We start from the raw sequence: 19,292 nt of genomic DNA on the forward strand, positions 1-19,292 counted from the left end.
ATATTTTAATATGAGCCTAAATATAATATTTATAAATTTGTGCGTTATTGGGGATTCCCCGAGTTCCACTCTCCGCCTAAATTATGATAGAACAACGTTGTCATTTGGAACGGTGTTCGCTAGCAGCGTTGCGTCTGTAGGCAAGTCGAGTTAGAAATACAGTAAAGCGTCGTTATCCGAAAACCGATCAACCGAAAGTGTTTCAGTCGGCAAATTCGAACTTCCGCTAGTGCTGTGACGATGCAATATTTGGCTATGTCTTGGAGCACTCCGATATTATTTTAGTTGATATGCGTTTTTAGCTGACAGCACTGGTGCGACCATGAGGGCGTACTAAAGGAGGACGCGCCAGTATTTGAACGAGACTTTTTTTCCATCGTGAGTGGTTAGTTTTTCTTGTTTTTCTAAGGACTGTGTTGTGCTGAATCGGAACGTTTTGAGACTAGATTAACTTCCAAAATATAATTTTTTTGTTTTTATATTTTTCAATATATTTATTTTGTTTGTGAAAAATAAAGAAATAATTTTTTTTTTTAATTTTGTTAGTCTTAACATTGACGAAAATTCAACGCAAAGCGACATGCAACGGGAAGAAATTTCGACATGGGATAGATTAATTAAACAAAATAAATTAACTCCTCTTGAATTTAAATTAACCCCCTCCCTCCGGGATGTTTTTCTACATATACCCATTTTTCAGGCTCCTTTGAAATTTTTAAGTGCAAAAAGGGGTCGTGGACCAAAAAGTTTGAAAAACACTGGTCTTAGGGTTCGCGTATGTGGATAGTGCGGAGGAGGCAAAGATGACAAGTGTCTTATATAAAATCCGTTTATTATGGAAAAGATTTCTTACATCATTAACTTCCAGGCACAAGTAATCCACGTGGTAAGATGGTGTCTTCTATTGGGTACTAGGACGCGTAGATACTGATGGGCAGTCTCATGAAGGTAACAGGCGAATGTCTCGATGAGATTCTGAGTCGAGAGTCGACAGACGGGAATAGTGTGTTTATGTTACGTAGTGTTGATGTACAGTCCACAGCTCTGTCACACGTGTCAGGTGTGTTGTGTAACTATAGACTTGGGAATGCGGGGAGAGATCTTCCTGCCTAGAGAGGGAAAAATTGTGCTTTTCCCTTTGGTGTGGCCGGGACAGTGCTTGACCGGAGTGTGTAGCTGTGCTGACCAGAGTGTGTGGCTGTGTGGCTGGCAAAGAACCAGTGTTGTGCCTTTATTAATTAATTGTCGGGTGCCTGAGTGTTACTCGCTTGTGGAGTGCCAGAGTGTTACTCACTAGTGTTGAAAATAAATTACAAATAGTGTTGTTGTTGTGTTATAAATAATTTGTGTACTGTGTTTAGAACGTGTAAACAGCAACATGTTAAAACACTCCTAAATGAAAATAAACTCAACCGAGTGGGAAAGGAGTAGACAAAACGCAAACAATTTGTAAAACGAAACCAGTAAAACAACTTTTCGTTCGGCAGACTTTGTCTTGAACGGATTAAGCCGATTTTAAGAGTTAAAACCATACGAGGCATGCACAATGTCGTTTTACAGTCAAGAACTGAACAATGCGCATGCCAATTTTAAACCAGTTAGGGATTTGTGTTGGAACAAACCTAATATTTGCAAAATACTCGCAAATACTTTTATAAATTTATTTTTTGTCATGATTTCACAATTTCTACGGACAAAATCTCGGACAAAATTAATAGTTCACCCGGACAGTGAGTCAATTCCCGAACTGTCCGGGTGAAAACCGGATGGGTGGAAACACTAGGCGGGAGAGGGTGGTGCAGTCGATATATATTTCGTTCACCTAACGGCACAAGGTCCAGACAGATGGATATAATCCAAAGGAACTGCACACACGACCTTGAAGTCCGAAGTTTTTATAGTTTTTCTCTTCCAATTTACTTTTCCGATTGACCCAACTTCCCTCATCTCGCTTTCCGCTTGGTCTCGGTTTTCACCGAGACCAGTTCGGGTTGCGAGAAAGGTCAGTTTTGGAGAGTACTTGACACCATCCGTCGACTTTGACCGGGAGGTATTGATGAAACTATGAAACCTGCGCTCGTAATTTAGTCCGTTGTTTCCTTTCTCTGTCAACTTAGAATTTTAACAATCGTACGCGATGTTTCCCCGATCGTCAAACCTTTCCCTTTCTCCGATATACCCTAACATCGATCTGTTGTTTACGAGCGCCAGTATTAAGACTCGATCTCTCGCTTGACGTTGCTCGTCAAGCGAGAGATCATTGTTTAGACAGAGAACACATCGTTAGCGAGAGAACACATTGTTTAGACAACATTTCTCTCTTCCCCTCTCTTACATAACTTACACATTTGTTCTGATTTAACGGTAACAATTTTCTTTTTTTACATAACATACAATTAATTTGATTTCGAACCTTGTCTGGAATCTCACAATTTGTATATTTTTATTTTATCATTACTAATATAAAAGCCGTTGTCTGTGTGTGTTTGTGTGTGCGTGTGAATTCCTCACAATTCCTGTAATTATTGTCCAATCCAGATAAAATTTTCGTTATAGGCCTATTTGTTTTATATTCTGACGGAACGTATAAGTATAAGCTACTTATTTTGCACAAATATTAGCTACAGAATAAACGTTTAATCGATTTCGGATCGGTGATCGCACTTACGTTGCAGTGAAGTCAGTGATCTCATTTATTGACAATAGTTCGTGCTTGACCAGGGAATTTCCCTTAAGTTGCATTTTAAAATATATTTGTGAGGTCGCCGAATCGCGCAGAGAAGTCCCTGTTCGTAAGTAGGTGCGTTTACAATATTCGTCCCGATTTATTCGAACATAAGAATAAATCATACAAATGTAATGATCGGGTTGAAGAGTACGATGATAGATCTTCGATAGCTCCTATTTTAAGAGAAAAGGTACTTGTCTATCCCGGGGTAATGTAGGAAGTTCACAGCGGAATTTGAAGTCTTCTCGGCACAGGCGACGAGGGCAACTTGGACGAGGCAACTCAGCAAGGCATAGCACGACAAGAAATCAGAGAGAGAAGCTCTGTTCGATCAATTTTGGTCCTAGATCAGATCAAACACTTCGATTGCTTATTTTTCCTTATCCCACTCTCTACTTGGTCGTCACTCGTTACGAAGTGTAACAAGATCTGAACTCAGATGGCGGGATCAGTCAAAATCGACATTTAATTCGATCCCAACCGGAGATAGTTGATCTTAGGATTTGCATTGTCTGATTTTCCTTTGTATTATTTCCGAGAAAATTTTTCCCCTATTAATATCAAACCGTACTAGAAACCTGACACAGTTTTTATTTTAAATTGTTTTTCCAGCTTACCAATCAAAAAATATTTTTAGACCGCACTAAAAATATTTTAATTTCTTTATTCGAAATTAATTTCTCCGTAGAAAATAAAGGAATTTACGCAAATAAAATGCCATTATCGATTAAACCAGTGTTTCTCAAACTTTTTGGACCGCGACCCCCCTTCTGCACTTAAAAATTTCAAAGGACCCCCGAAGAATAAGTATGTGTCAAAAAACATCCCGGAGGAAGGGGTTTTTTTTAACTCTTTTCACCCTGTGGGCACTAAGAGGGCCTCTTTTAGAAGGCCCATTATGGGTTCGGCCAGGCCTACAATGGGGCGACCGGGTGGCGAGGGACGGGGCCCGACATATCCGAACGGACCACCCCCCGAAAAATTCCTGGGGATTTTCGACCCGTTCGGATTCGATCCCGGGCCCCCAAAGCGGTAGGCTGCCACCTTGACCGCTCGGCCATCTGGCCGCTGGAGGGAGGGGGTTAGGCTCGTATTTAAATATTTATATTATTTATATGTGCAATTTATTTAAGTAAAAATTATTTTATGTATTTTTTATTTCTATTATTTCTAAACATGAATCCATAGTAAATTTATAAAATATTTGAAAAAATTGATCTGGCATCAATTTTTCAGCGACCCCCCAAATATTTTTCACGACCCCCTTGGGGGCCGCGACCCCCACTTTGAGAATCACTGGATTAAACGATCAAATGGTATCTTTTTATCATTTAATTCTTATCTCGATCGGCCGATAAAGGGATTTACACTACGGCTCGAAGGTTAAATTACCTCCAGTTTAGAAGAAAGAGATTTTTCGGTACAGATTATTCTTGCACACATTTTTGGTGCAACTACCGGAAAGCACAGAAGAGAGATCTTTCTGTTGGGATAGAATATTCGATATTTTGCAATTTCTACTAACAAAGCATGCAAAAATACCGTAGGATTAACACATTTTTTTTCATTTCTCTTCCATAAGATTGCAGCCCCCCAAAAATGCATTAAACAATCCTTATTCTTCTTTCGGTACTCGTTTACACGTTTCCATGAATATTTTACATGCTTTCCGCTAATAGACAAAAGAGCAACTTTTTATTATTTAACTTGCTTTGTCTTCAAATTTCATCCACTTCTAATCCAGATGAAAGTCTAAAACTCAAGATCATATCAAAGTCCAATGACAATGCATTTCAATTAATGTTTCAAAGTGGGGAGGAAGGCTCCACCCCAACATCCTCTCCACTCTAAATCCTTAAATACACAACTAAATGTAAAATAAAACTTGTGTGGGGGAGTATGCGTGCGCGTGTTCACCGTAGTGATGTATATGGCAGGGTGGCTCCATCCTCATCCTCATCCTCCCCATCCTAATCTCAAAAAGAACGACCAATAAAAGCGTTTTTTTTTTTTTTTTTGCTTTTTAAAAATTTATTAAATTATCTTTCGTGTGTTCTCAGCATACGAAATATTATAATAATAAATAAACTTGCGTATATTATCATCAAAGTAGAACCGGTTTAACATTACAGAAATATTACGACATGGCCGGTTCCGATGGAAGCCAACAAATCGAAAAATGGAATTTTTCTCCGATCACAGCCCGAAAATAGGGTTTTTATTTATTTTTTACCTTGTAAACACTTCTGTATTTCGCAAGCACTCGATTGACAGGGGTCGGGTTTTATTAATTCGCACAGAACGGACGCCCATGGCACTAATCCGCAACCCATTGTGAGCCAAGCTGATAAACAATAAAGGCGGAGGGCATGTTACGGAAACTCATTGATTTCTATCGCCGCTTTCCAACCGCGTCGGTGATTGGTTATTAGGTACGTACTGCGCATCGGTAGACCAATGAATATACGTTACGAATCGTCGTTATTAATATTTTAAAAAGTTATCGATTTTTATATATTTTTGTTATTCTAAACGTACGACGTTAATTAATAAATTAAAATGTTTTAGTTATTAAATAATTCGTTACGATTATTATTAGGGTTAATTCGGTTTATTAAACGTAACCGATGACGTAAGTGGAACGTTGCCAAAAGTATTAGACGATGATAAATGAATCACGACGTATCCGTGATTCATTTATCATTTAATATATACAGTAGAGCGTCGATAAGTGGAACGTCGGTAAGTGGAATGGCCGGAAAGTGGAACGATTTTCAGTCGGACTGTGTCGTGCTGAATCGAATGTTTTTGATACTAAATTTACTTCTAAAGTATAATTTTCATGTTTTTTATATTCTTTAATATATTTATTTTGTTTGTACAAAATGCAGAAATAATTTTTAACGATACAATAGCCTCGATGATTATTATAAAAATTTTCGTTAGGCTTAAAATCGACGAAAATTCAACACGAAGCGACACGCAACAGAGAAAAATTCAACAGGAAGCGATACGCAACGGAGAAAAATTTGAACATCGGGCAGGTTAATGTATTTTTTCGTACAAAGTCGGACCCCAGTCCCCAATTGGTTCCACTTATCGACGCTCTACTGTATACCGTGATTCATTTATCATTTAATATATATATATTTAAAAGTTATTAGGATTAAATATTAAATTTTTTGACATTTAAAAATATCGATTCGTTTTTTAAATTATTATTTAATACAATTATCGTTATAAAAACTTTAAAATAAATTATCATTATCCCACGAGAGGACGCTTTTCTTGGGGTCGTTTTTTAATGTTGCCAGGAATATCAGATTGGAGCATAAACGTTCCGTTTCTTGGTATTAATTAATTACGTCTTAATTTTTGTTAGTAACTATTTTTGAAACCAGTAAATAGTTTAATATAAATAATTCAAACTTCATGGGACAATTTCCCATAGAAGGGCATCCCTTCTCGACGCCTTTCTACGGGAAATTGTATGCGACAGCACGATCGCCCACGTGCATACAAATTAAACAAAACAAAAGTATTTTACAATACTTTTCTGAATTAACGTCACATAACTAAACAAAAACGACGTATTTTAGTTAAAACGTAACAACATTTACGTAATTGTTAGCGATTTCTCTGTTTACAACAATAGAAATTTCGGTAAAAATTAAAAGCAAATATGGTGACAATAAACGAAGACGTTGAACTCGGAACTCGCTCCTGTGTGTCAATAAGGATGTCACCGACAATGCAAAGAGAAAGAGGAGGAAGGAGCCATCTCAAGCGACCGATGTCCTCCTTCCTTTTTTATTACGTCGACAATCTTCCGGGACTTAGAGCAGCGGGAGTAAGGCGAGTGACAGAAGCGGCAAAGATATTAGGGAAAAGATGGGGACAACTGGAATTCCAAGCTAAGAAGCCTTACATCGAAAGATCAAAAACAGAATGGGAAAGATACAAAAGAGAAAAGTCTCTTCTAAGTTCCTTCCGAAAATCTGAAAGTGTTTTCATATGCCCTTGCATGTGTCAAAATTACCCCTTTAATCCGGACGAAGAAACTCGTGCAGGAGCGAGAATGAAAAATATTCCCGAATCGAAAACATTGGTTACACCAGAAAGACCCGGGTGTTCAGATTACCAAGAAAACGAAGACATGGTAATAACAAAAGAGATTGAGACAGATGTTGAAACGATTAACAGAAAGAGATGTGCTGACGACGCAGAAAATTGCGAGCCGGAAAGCAAGATTCAGGAGTTGGTACCCTCAGGCCAATTCCAAGGTCATGGGGTTCAATTCACATATATTATTTAAAAAATTCGTATAAAATCAACCGTTTGTATTAAAAATATGAAAACAGATAATTCTAATATGGAAGTATGTGTACTTTTATTTGGTGTATTATTTATTTGCTAATATTTTGTATTATTTTTATAAAAAATTCGTATATTCTTGTTTACGTTAATGATCTGTAAATTAATTGAAATTTTATCTAATTTAATTAAATTTTAAGTCCGATTAATGTACTATTTGGTAGTATACTATTAATTCTATGTTATTTTAAAGTATTAGTTTATTACATTTATCGTAAATTATGTTAATTTTAATTTTAGTAAATTTTTCCAACGGTTTTATTTATCCAACTATTGAATCGACAGTGCTGCCATTATAAGCACGTTTTTACTTGTAGAAGATTCTACATGGTATGTTCTTTCATATGTATTTAGTTTGTTATAATATATAATTTGTGTATTTAATTAATTGGTAGATATTAATTATATATAAATTGCAGAATTCTAGCAATATTACAACTTTTTTAAAAAGTTTTGCTTATATTAAATTAATTTGTATATTTTAATTAGTATATTTTCATTTTAGTGTATTATTAATTCATTTTAGAGTATTAGTTTTATAGTTATATTTCTTTGTTTGAATTTTTCTTTGTCCTTTTAAAGCGGATATTTAAACGGTGACGTCAGACTAGGGTGACGTAGCGGAAGTGTGGTGTCACGTGACTGGGGTACTGTCTTATTTCGTTTATAAAGCTTTTATATTCTTTTATAAATGTTTATATGATTTATTTTTTAACAAGCGAATAAGTTATGATATGTTTGTATTAAAGTATATCAAAAACATTTTTATTTAAATTATTTTCGATCCAAATGTTGTTTTTAATATAGATACTTTGATTATTTAAACATGGAATTGGCTCTATAATTATGACTATGACTTATTGTTATTTTGTAAGAATGTTAGCAAATTTCTTAATAAAAATATATTTTATTTACGATTTTTCGAAGAATACGTAAAAATAATTCAAAATATTTGCGATAGATGGCGGCACATTATAAATATTGCTAGTCGTTTCTATTTTATAAGATTATTTATTTTAAACGAAAGATGGCGCTGTATATTTTTATGAAGAAAGTTGAACTCAAAATATTATTTTCGTGGAACATATAGATATTTTATTCATTAAAATACTTTTGTTGCTTAATAAAAAAACTAAAATTTAATTTATTAATGTAATGTTACACACAGATTGTCTACTTAGATACTTTAATTTTTATCTATATAGATCTCATCCAGTTATATCTGTGTATGCAAGAATGGAATTATGCATCCAAAATATTTTAGTAAATTCTATTCAGAGTAAATGTAAAACTAATCATAAAGAAGTATCTTGTTTTCATCTTAAATATTGTCCTAAGTATGAAGGAAACCAAGCTCCTGAATTAGTTCTTAAGTAAAATTGGATCTCTTTTTAAAAAATTTATCTTTATTTTATAAAATAAAAATCAATCAATCTTTATTAACAAAAAAGGATTATCTCTGTTACAGGGGTTGTATAATTTTAATTTATTCAAATTCTTTGATAATAGAACATTCAATAATAATGTAACTGTCAAGAATTTTTATACAATAGATTTCAAATTAGTTTATTATTAACATAATTAACAATTAATAACAATAATTGATAATCATCACATTATATCCAAACAACTTAACAGTATTATCATAAGTTGACTCTGCTGAGTTAACTTTCTAACATTTCTGTCGCTTTGATAAAATAGTTATATAAATTGTAGAGATCTTTTTTATTCAAATTATTTAAAATATTTCTATAGTCTTGGTATGTATTATCTCGTAACATTCTCGAAATATTGAGTCACGTATATTTGATAGACTTTGACATTTCTGAAGTAGATGGTTAATTGAAGATTCTCTGGAATTACACCATGGACAATAATTATTTGATAATTTAATATATTTATTATTAATATAGCCTACAGCAAAAATTTGTTTAGTCATAATTGTATTATTAATCTTTTCACGTTGAAGTTAATTGTTTTTATCATATAAGGTTGTGCAGAAGGGATTTTAAAAATTTTCAGGTACCATAGATGATAAGTATTATGATTTAAACTGGTTTGATCAGCATTTATAGACTGAGAGATAGCTGAATCTATTAGCATGGTATATCCAAGTTTCCAATCCTGGATACTATCTTTAAATAACAAATCTGATACCCCAAAGAATTTAATATTTTATTTAATTTAGTTTGCCATAGTTGTTGGTTTTTTGCTGCTTTTAATTATTTCATTATTTAGAAAGGTGATATTAGTGTCACTTTTAAATTTTAAATGGTAATAAAATGTAATGATTCTTTTTATAAAAAATGGGAAGGAACAGATACGGTTGGTTTCCTGACGGATTGCGTAACCTGGAACGGTTCTTTTTAGATGGAACAGTCTACAGAGAAAGTAAATATGAAAAGTTCTAGTTTATACAGATACCCAAGTTTCCAGATTGGAGATGCATAATATATGATTGAATTAATAATGGAATTATAAAGCTTCATGTGAATGAACAAGTTGGAAGTTTTAATTTAGAGTATAAGTATATCAAATTATCTATGGTGAGTTTTACCTTGTTGTTTAGGTATGAAAGATGTGATTTAAATGTGAGGTTCCAGTCAAATACGATACCCAAATAGTTAATTTTATTTACTGTCTGCAATAGGTGATTATTTAGATATAGCACAGTTTCTCTTTTGGAGATTCTACTATTGTTACGGAATATAAGAAATTTAGTTTTGGTAGTATTTATAATTAAATGAATTGATTTAAGGTAAGCATTTACATGATTAATTTTTCTTTGTAAAGCAGCTTTTGTTGGAGCAAAAACAGCAAGGTTGTCTGCATATAACGCATAGTGGAAAACTCTGTCATTAATTTCTATCCCATCTGAACAACCTTGAAAGATTGATCGATTTCGAGTAAATAGAAGTTGAATAGGTAAAGTGACAGAGGATCACCTTGAAGTATTCCTTGTGTTTGTGCCAATGGTGGAGAAACAGTTTTACCCTGTTTAATAGTTGCATTATAAGTTGAAAATAGCTTGATTATTGTAGTTGCAAATTGGTTTCCTGATCCTTTAGCTTTTAACTTATGTACTAATAGTTGAACATAAACAGAATCGAAGGCTTTTTGAATATCTATGAAGGCAGAATAAATTTTTCTATGTTTTTTACTCAGGTGAAGTTGTATTATAGATGATTTTAAAAAAAATAGCAGATTCTGTTTTTGTTTTTAAAAAAGGTGTATTGAAACTTTGCTTAGAGATCCATTAACTTGGTCCAGTACTGACATTTTATAGCTAAAAGTGATGTAAAGCCCTTTCTTAACGTTGACATTAATGCTATCGGCCTATAGTTATCTGGAGAAAGTTTATCACCCTTTTCGTAGATCATTGTGAGTATTACTGATTTCCAAGAGTCTGGATAATTGGTTGATTTGTACATTGAGTTGAAGAGGTGTAACAATTTTAGTCTTACTTGAGTTGGTAGTGTTTTTAAGAATTTGGTCGGGATAAGGTCACTTCCTGGTGATGTGTCTTTGCGAGTTTTATTTATAATATCATTTAGTTCCTTGATTGTAAATTTATCGTTAAGATAATCATTATTTGGAATATAATTAAGCAGTAAATTGGAGATATCTTGAATAACAGGAAAACGCTGATAAAAATTTTTTCAATTTTTCAAAGTTTATTATCTTATTATCACATATATCTATTTTGAATCGAAAAAGTTCTGCTATCTTTACTATTTTTTAATAGTGTTGTTTCCAGTTTTAGTAGATATTTTTTCTTTTTTGTTTTGATTAAATTATTGTAAGTTTGTTTGTATTTTCTGTAGTTTATGAAGTTTAGATTATTTGAGTTTTCACGGAATATTTTTAATTTTATCTGCTTCATCTTTTTCATCTTGTAACAGTCCTTGTCAAACCATGGCTTTTTAAATTTGTTTTGAATTAAGTTTTTGTTATTTTTAAGTAGAATATATTCATTCATTATCTGAGTTATTTGGTCATATATTGCAATAGAATTTATATTAGTTATTTCTGGGATATTATTGAATCTGTTTCCAATTTCTTTACTATATTTCATTATTTTGTAGCAGATTCCAATATGTTTATTGTTCTCAATAGAGGTTAAATTTTTTGAAGACATCAGAAATTTAGATATCGTTGGAAAATGATTCGATGTATCATGCATAGTTACAGCAAATTCTAAATAACAATCTAATAAATACTCGGAACATATTGTAAAGTCTATAGTGGATTTGCCCCTATACTCCCTATACTCAATACATGTGTATTCTGCTGGGTAATCAATTTTAAGTCGTCCATTTAAAATATACAAGTTATGTTCTTTTGTTAACTTTATTAAATTTTCACCTAGTTTATTAGTAATATTATCTTTAGAACGTCTGATGTTTTCTACTTGATGATTAGGTCCATTATAATATAAATCTGGCATTTCAGCGATGCGCGCACTAAAATCACCCAATAGAAGAATATACGGAGATAAATGTTGCCAAAGTTCAATTGTTTTAAACATCTCATTGAGTTTTATCAGACTATTAGGCGGAATATAGGCAATCATTACTATTATCTGTTGATATTCCTTGTTATCAAATATTGGATTATTCATTGACAATAAAAGAAGGATGTAATTTTTAGATTTTTCAATTTGTTGTATCTTGCAAAACCGTTTCTTTAATAAGATACATAGTTCACCACTTGGGCGACCCGGGCCAGTAGGTTTGTGTGCTGGAACCATTATTGTTGTGTAATTATTGAAGATAGTTGAGTTATAGAACAAATCACTTGTAATCCAAGTTTCAGTTGTTCCTATTACATCCGAGTCGTAATTCGAATGGAAAAGTTTTAGAGTTGATAATTTATTCTTTAAACCTTGACTATTCCAGTTTATAACAATAGTTGGATGTTCGTTTGTAATAGCTTTTACTTGGTTAGGACTATTTTGAAGTATATATCACCTTGATAAATCTGATAAAAGAGAGATAGGTAAGAAAGTATCCACATTAACCGGTTGATCTGTATTAATATTATAAGTTATTCTGTTTCGATCTACTATTAAAATGTTGTTGCGTAATTTAACTAGCTGATTTTGTTTTCTTAATTCATAATACATAGGTAGTAGGTGTTTTCTTCTTTTTCGTGAGTCTTTAGTGAGGTCTGATGCAATCTGTATGTTTTTCCAATTTTTCAGTAATTTCTGCTGTTTCTTTGATGTAAAGGTGTTAAAGATTTGGTCGTGAACTTGTTTATTGTTAAGAGACAATCTTGTGACAGGGTTAGTTGATTCAGTTATTTGAACTATATTGACTATAATTTGTTTAAATAGATTCCATAGATTTAATCATGTATATTGCTTAATCTGAATGTCTTTAGTCATTTATAAATAAACATTCATTTTTTGAAGCAATATTTATTACTTTTATGGTTTGTTATATTTACTTTAAAAATTATTATAGAATAGAATTGTACAATATAAGTAAAAGATTTTAAGAAATTTCAATTAGAATCTATTTAAAGATACAAATTAGAGTTTTTATTTTGAAATAAATAATAGTACTTTTGAATTTGAAGATTTTTCATACAACAAAATTTCAATTTTGCCACATATCTATCTATCTAACATTTGATGATATTAGTTATAATTATAAAAGAAAGTTATTCAAATATTAATAAATAATTATTTAAACCTAATGATTAAAATATTAAATGATATTAAATTTGTTTAAATAGATTCCATCAGGAACTTTACGCAATCAAGTAAAAGCTCACTCTGGTATTATATATGATTTAGATTGGTCAAATGATGATTCTTTACTGGCATCTGCTTATGGTGATAGTACTGTGAGGTAATACATTCAATTTTAGTTTACTTAATTCTTTCTGTAGTCTTATTTATAAATATGAAAATTGTAAATTTAAAGTAATAAATGTTTGCATTCTTTAAACCATAATTTTTATTGTTTAAAATGAATATAAAGTTTTATTAATAATTTATTATAGGATTTCGTCTATAAATGATTTTGCATTCTAATTAATATCAGTTTTGCCTCATCCACACTTTGTATATTGTGCAAAATTTCATCCAAAGTATCCTTCAGTTATAGTTAGTGATAGTATAGTTATATATATAGTTATGATAAAATTATTAGAAATAAACATCACACTAAACCCGATAACATTAAGCCAATACATCACCAACTGCCATAAATAATCGGGCTAACTTTTGGATATATACAATTAAAGATTAGAAATAAATTTGGCACTGAGGTAAGCGTTAGCCTTTTCTTCCAGTTTAATCTAAAATTATGTTGTTCCGTTGTGACAATTTTAAGGTAAAAGCCACATTCAAATGTCCATTTCTCAAAGTTGCAATAAAATAATAAGCATTCTTACTAGAAACACATTCTGTTAGGAATGTTAATTTCAGCCAACAGACTTTGAAAATCAATACAATACATTTCCCATGTTTTCACGGCATCTAAATGGTTGCTAGTTGCTGTGATGCAGTGCGGAGCTTTATATCACTACATTTAACTGTTTTACACAGGCTTAATATGATGTAGCGTATGTCGACCTTTTAAGATTACATTAACCATTGCAAAAATCAGATGGGTTATTGTAACATTTATAGGGTCACATTACTATTTTTACAATTTAACTGTTGAAACAAATGCAGTGTGAAAAGACAAGATTTTACAGCCTAGGACAATATTCCCTATTGGACAATTTGCTCCATTTTCATTCGAGATATGTATACATACACCAGTTTTTCAAAAGACAATTAAAAATAAAAAATGAAACATATAAAGCTGATTTCTGGAAACTCTCCTGAAACTTCATCATCACACCAGTTTAAAGAGAACTGTATAGAAAGGATATCTCTAATGACAAAATGGGACGTGAAAGAGCTATTTGAAATTTTTAATCTTGTTCGTCTCCCAAGTTATGCTTGACTTTAGAGAAATCAAAATCTTCTCCAGTACCTCTATGGAAGATATCCAATACATCAAGACAGGTAGTCTCAAAATGAGTAGTGGCATTGTAAGATTCAGAGATAAATATCTGACTTTCTCTGCCATCAACTTTTGGTCTATAAACATCACTCACCCATATAAATTTTTGTCTGATTGGTCCCATTACATCAAGTCCACGCTTAATCTCATTTTTCGGATTATTGGTTTCCACCGTAGTACTAACCATAGCTACAAACCAACCAAATACAACAAACAACTTGTCCTACTTTTTCTGAATGATCAGGAACATAGGATGGGTCACAATTAGGGATTGCAATTGCTGGATCCCTCATCCAGTAATCCAGCTGGATCCAGCGCATTCTTCGGCCTGCTGGATCCAGCACTTGGTGCTGGATCCAGCGCTGTGGATCTGCAAATACTCAATTAACTTTCTAAATAATTGCGAAAAAGTCTACGTCGTCACGTTGCCGCTTTGCTAACTACTAGACTGCTACTAATTACTTACTCACTACTTTACTAACACTAATAATTAAATTACTCATAAATAAACTATACCTTAATCAATCCAGCAAAATTTAATAAAATAATAACGTATTCAATCGCTTTTAACTATCTTCCTCAGTTACAAAAAATACAACTTTAACTATAGAACATAAAATGTGTTTGGAATAAATATAAAAAGAATAGTGCTTAATTACATCCCATTTTTAAACAAGATACATAAATGTACTACCAGGTCTAATAATTTTCGTATTGTATACCAACATAATCCCAGTTTTCAAACTTTTAAGAAACGATAAAAAGAAAGAAGATCAGAATTCAACAACGGGTGCCTTTACACAACCAACGTTTCAATTCCAAGCTCGTTTATGTGGGTGCAACGATGCGCAGTTTAAAACAAAGGCTCAAGAGCACAAATATACAATCAGTAAGAATCTTGACAACACTGCACTGGCATTATACGCAAGACAGAAGGATAGTAACGTCCAATGGGATCAAGCGGCAATTATAAAAACGACGACAAATAGGCAAACGGTCAAACATCTTGAGAGATTGGAAATCTGCAAGGCGCACATGACAACTGGTTGTATAAACCATAGAGATGCAGACTCATTGTCTACCATGTGGAGATCCTTTTACATTAATTAATGTTATTTACGGACAATGCTGGTTTCATTGGATCTTATATACAAAGTGTTTTTTTTTTTAAACTGACGGTACTCAGAGACATCTGTAGAGCAATCTAACAGCCGAACTGTCGCCAAATTTGGGAGAGTGACTAAGGACGACATGGGAAAGAGATTTCGCGAAGAAAAAAGTAGTACCCAAATTTTCTAGTAGGGGTGCATTTGGCGCTGTTGTAGCAAAACAGCTAAGAATCTGCATAAAATCCAGCTGCAATTAACAAACACACGAATGAATAATCAGACAGAGGTTTCAGTGTAATAACGAAAGTTTAATTAATCAGCAAATAACCTTCTCCCTTCTTCAATGTGATCACCGTCCTGCTGGACAACTCATTGCATCCTGAACACCGTGTTCTCTATGGCCGAACGTAACATGGCTGACCGCAGGAATGTTCATCACAGTTCGAGAAATGTTATCCTTCAAAGTCATCAAGTTTGGGACACTACCAAGTTAGACCTTGGACTTTAAGTAACCCCACAGGAAAAAGTAACATGGGGTTAGATCCAGGGAGCGAGGTGGCCATGCAAGTGGAAAAAAGCGACTGATGACCCTTTCTTCAGTGAAGTGCTAGTAGCTTTTTCGCTACAACAGCGCCAAATCCTCCTCTACAACCGGCGAATTTAGGTACTAACTTTTTTTTTCTTCGCGGAAATTCCCCTCCTTTTTTTTCCATGTCGTCCTTAGTCACTCTCTCAAATTTGGCGACAGTCCGGCTGCTAGATTGCTTTACAGATGTTTCTGAGTACCGTCAGTTAAAAAGAAACACCCTGTATATATTTTTTTCCGCTATTTATTTTGTTTATTTATCTATATTTTGTCCGTTTTGGCGTTTTCCGTTAATTTTCATATTTATTCCGAACACATTTTATGTTCTATTTTTTTTTGTAACCGAGGAAGATCGTTAAAAATGATTGAAAACGTTATTTTTTTATTAAATTTTGCTGGATTGGTAAAGGTGTAGTTTATTTAACTTATTCTACTTCCAGTACATAGTTTTACATACCTATAAATAACTACAGACTAATATGTAGAGCCTATATATGTGAAAACTGGTAAGACTGATAGCCACTTAGCCACTGATTATCCGTCCTTACATTATTATAATATATTAATATAAATTAATCAGTAGAATTACCTTTGCTATTATTTAACTTAAAGATTACATTATAATTATAATCTAACTAAACATTTAAAGTTAATTATCTCTATCTCAAATATTAAACCGAACCAAAGTTAATTTTACTACCTAAATGTGTAAGAAGTTTTACTGATTTATAGCGACCAGTCTAAATAATAAAAGCTTTTAAAGTATTTTTTTAAATGTTTTATTTCATTAAAAAAACATAAATTGCAGGATAGATAGATAGATAACACTTTATTGCACCAAAAATACATCCATGCTGGATCCGCGCTGGATCCAGCTGGAATGAATTCAATCCAGCAAAAATCCAGCTGGATTCAAAACACTGCTGGATTGCAATCCCTAGTCACAATATACTTGTTTGCATTTTGCAATCTCTTTTTCAGAACGTACACCAACTACTTTACCATCCTCCAGGACAATTTCATCAATAGGTTTATCCAACATGTACTGTACATACCACCATAAATAGCACTCAATCGTGCAAATCCTTGTGGCAGTTCTCCCAAACCATAAAGTGGATACAAATATGGGCTTTTTCCATATCATGCCAGAGAGTCACTGTACAGCTTAATTTTTAAAATTGTCTCAACACAAGGTTTATTTAAATACTCATCATCTCGATACAAAGCTAAGGCATGACCAGTAAAGTCAGCTGTATCCTTATCCAATCCAAACTTCTCATACATTTGAGCAGTATTAGTTTTATTGGGGTCAATATCCTTCCATGTTTTTGGATCTTCCATGCTAAATTCTTGTATAAAAATCAAGAAGTTCCTGAAACGTCTTTTTTCAAACATATTCATGAGATTTGATACTAAAGCTTCTTTTTCATCTGCAGGAACTTTAAAAATTTTTCCACCTTTATAAACATAACTTAATAATAACAATACTTAAAAATTCATTATATATTTTGATTGTCTTTTTATATAAAGTAATAAAATTTAAATGAATTATTTTTCTGTAATAATTATTTCTAAATAGTATTTTTTTAATTTTTTAAAAAATTTAACTTTTTGTTTTTTTATAACAAAGTACTAATTAGAACATAGAATGAAATTTCCATTAAGTGATTAGTAAAATCTACAGCATTATAACATTCCATCCAGAGTTCGGAACAATATTAATGGCATATTATCACATGAGGAGATTAAAAATCTTATAGGAACTAGGATATCTTAAAGGCGGTACTAGAATCATATCATTTTAAAAAGTGTAAAAAGAATATGACAGTTAAATTTAAACAAAGTTGATATGATATTGTCATGGATTTAGGGATCTTTACCAATATATAAGTTTTGTTCTCGCAAAAAAGTATTAGGGTCCCGAAATGGATAATACTTCCGTGTGTTGCACATGATTACCAATGTAAATATCAAGTACAAATTTCTTCTCATACAGCAGAATTGTAACTATAATCTAATCAATTTGTTAAAATTTTTGTAATTAAGTTATATAAGATGTTATTTAAAAGATTCAGCTTTTATTAATGTATATATGTGTCAATGTTAAACTAAATAGTTAAGATGTATTATACGGAACTAATATGTTGTTGTATGATTGTGATTGGCTAATAATTGAAACACCCCATGTAACAGGTTTAATCCTATTACAATACACATTACTTACTTACTATATTCTATTTGTAAACTTAAAGACAATTATAATACTATCCCCCTGTAACAAGGTTCTCCTTATTACAAATAAAGTTTGATTGATTGATAATTTTTAAATAATATTAAAACAGAAAGTATAAAAATTAATAATAAGAACAGAATTGGTTACAGTTTTAGTTGCAGTTATACTTTCACTATTTTTTGAATGATCTTATGGAAAAAAAGGTTTAAATAATTTTATTATTAGGACAATTACATCCCATTATTTCTATATATTTTCAGGTATCAAACTCATCAAACCAAAAATCACATTTAAATATGTAAGTACTATGCAATAAATTTTTCATTAATTTTGATTTAATTGCATACAGTATTTTATTAAATATTACACTTGAGATACGTGATTAATATTTATATATATTATTATCAGAAAAGTTTTGTATATAGAGCCATAATTTATTTTAAAAGTGTAACATTTTAACATTTTTAACACTTTACTTGTTAGGCACAATGAACAAAGAGCAGGGGATCAAGTTTCCTTTATATACATATGAACCGTTGGAAGAGGAGATTCATAGACTATTGAAACCTTTAAATTCAGGTAAACTTTTTAAAAAAAAACAGTTCTTTTGACATTGATGAATATCCATGAATTACACACAAATGCATCACAGAATTAGCAAATTTACATCAATTTTGTAAAGTTGATGTAAATTTCTTATATTTCCCATTCCCTCTTCCCCATTTTTTCAGTGATGAGCTTAGCCAATAATTTTCATTCTACCTTCAGAACAGTCAGCCTGATACATTGTGGAATGGAGATGTATTTAATGAAGATCCATTTAGGAATTAAATTGTGCTGATGGGAACTTAATAGATATTGCAGCTGGGTATGCTTGATGAGTCACTTCATCTTTAAAAGTGAGAACCATTTTGCAGTTTTTGTAGTAAATAAAAATATGCTTTTTAACAACACCAAACTTAGATTAAAAATAAACCAAATGGCACATTTGGAACCTGTTAATATACTTTTATCAAAAATTGTAAATTGAATGGTATATGCTCAACCTGAAGACATTTTGAAATATCAAATTGTAATTTAAAAATCTTTGCAAGTAAACAACTTCAACATTGAAATACAGTTTGGTTTATTCTATGTTCAGCATTGTTAAAGAGCATATTTTAGTTAGTTCAAATGATAAGCAAATAGAAAGTAGAGTGAAATAAAATTGTAGTCATTGTTAGAGAGGCTTCCAATG

At 32.0% G+C, this 19,292-nt stretch overlaps 1 long non-coding RNA gene across 5 annotated transcripts; it reads left to right on the top strand.

The window, feature by feature from the left end:
* The first annotated feature begins 7,391 nt into the window (after positions 1 to 7,391).
* LOC136988429 (uncharacterized) lies at positions 7,392 to 18,973 on the top strand. 5 transcript variants are annotated; one of them, XR_010882757.1, is made up of 6 exons: positions 7,392 to 7,432; positions 7,685 to 7,749; positions 12,845 to 12,960; positions 18,316 to 18,357; positions 18,539 to 18,634; positions 18,824 to 18,973. It is a non-coding gene; the product is annotated as an uncharacterized lncRNA (long non-coding RNA). The 5 variants fall into 5 exon arrangements; XR_010882758.1 differs by lacking the exon at positions 12,845 to 12,960 and having other exon boundaries at positions 18,316 to 18,353; XR_010882755.1 differs by lacking the exon at positions 7,685 to 7,749.
* The last annotated feature ends 319 nt before the right edge of the window (positions 18,974 to 19,292 follow it).

Source organism: Centruroides vittatus, unplaced genomic scaffold, assembly GCF_030686945.1.
Source record: "Centruroides vittatus isolate TY-2023 unplaced genomic scaffold, ASM3068694v2 scaffold_3315, whole genome shotgun sequence".
Classification (NCBI taxonomy): domain Eukaryota; kingdom Metazoa; phylum Arthropoda; class Arachnida; order Scorpiones; family Buthidae; genus Centruroides; species Centruroides vittatus.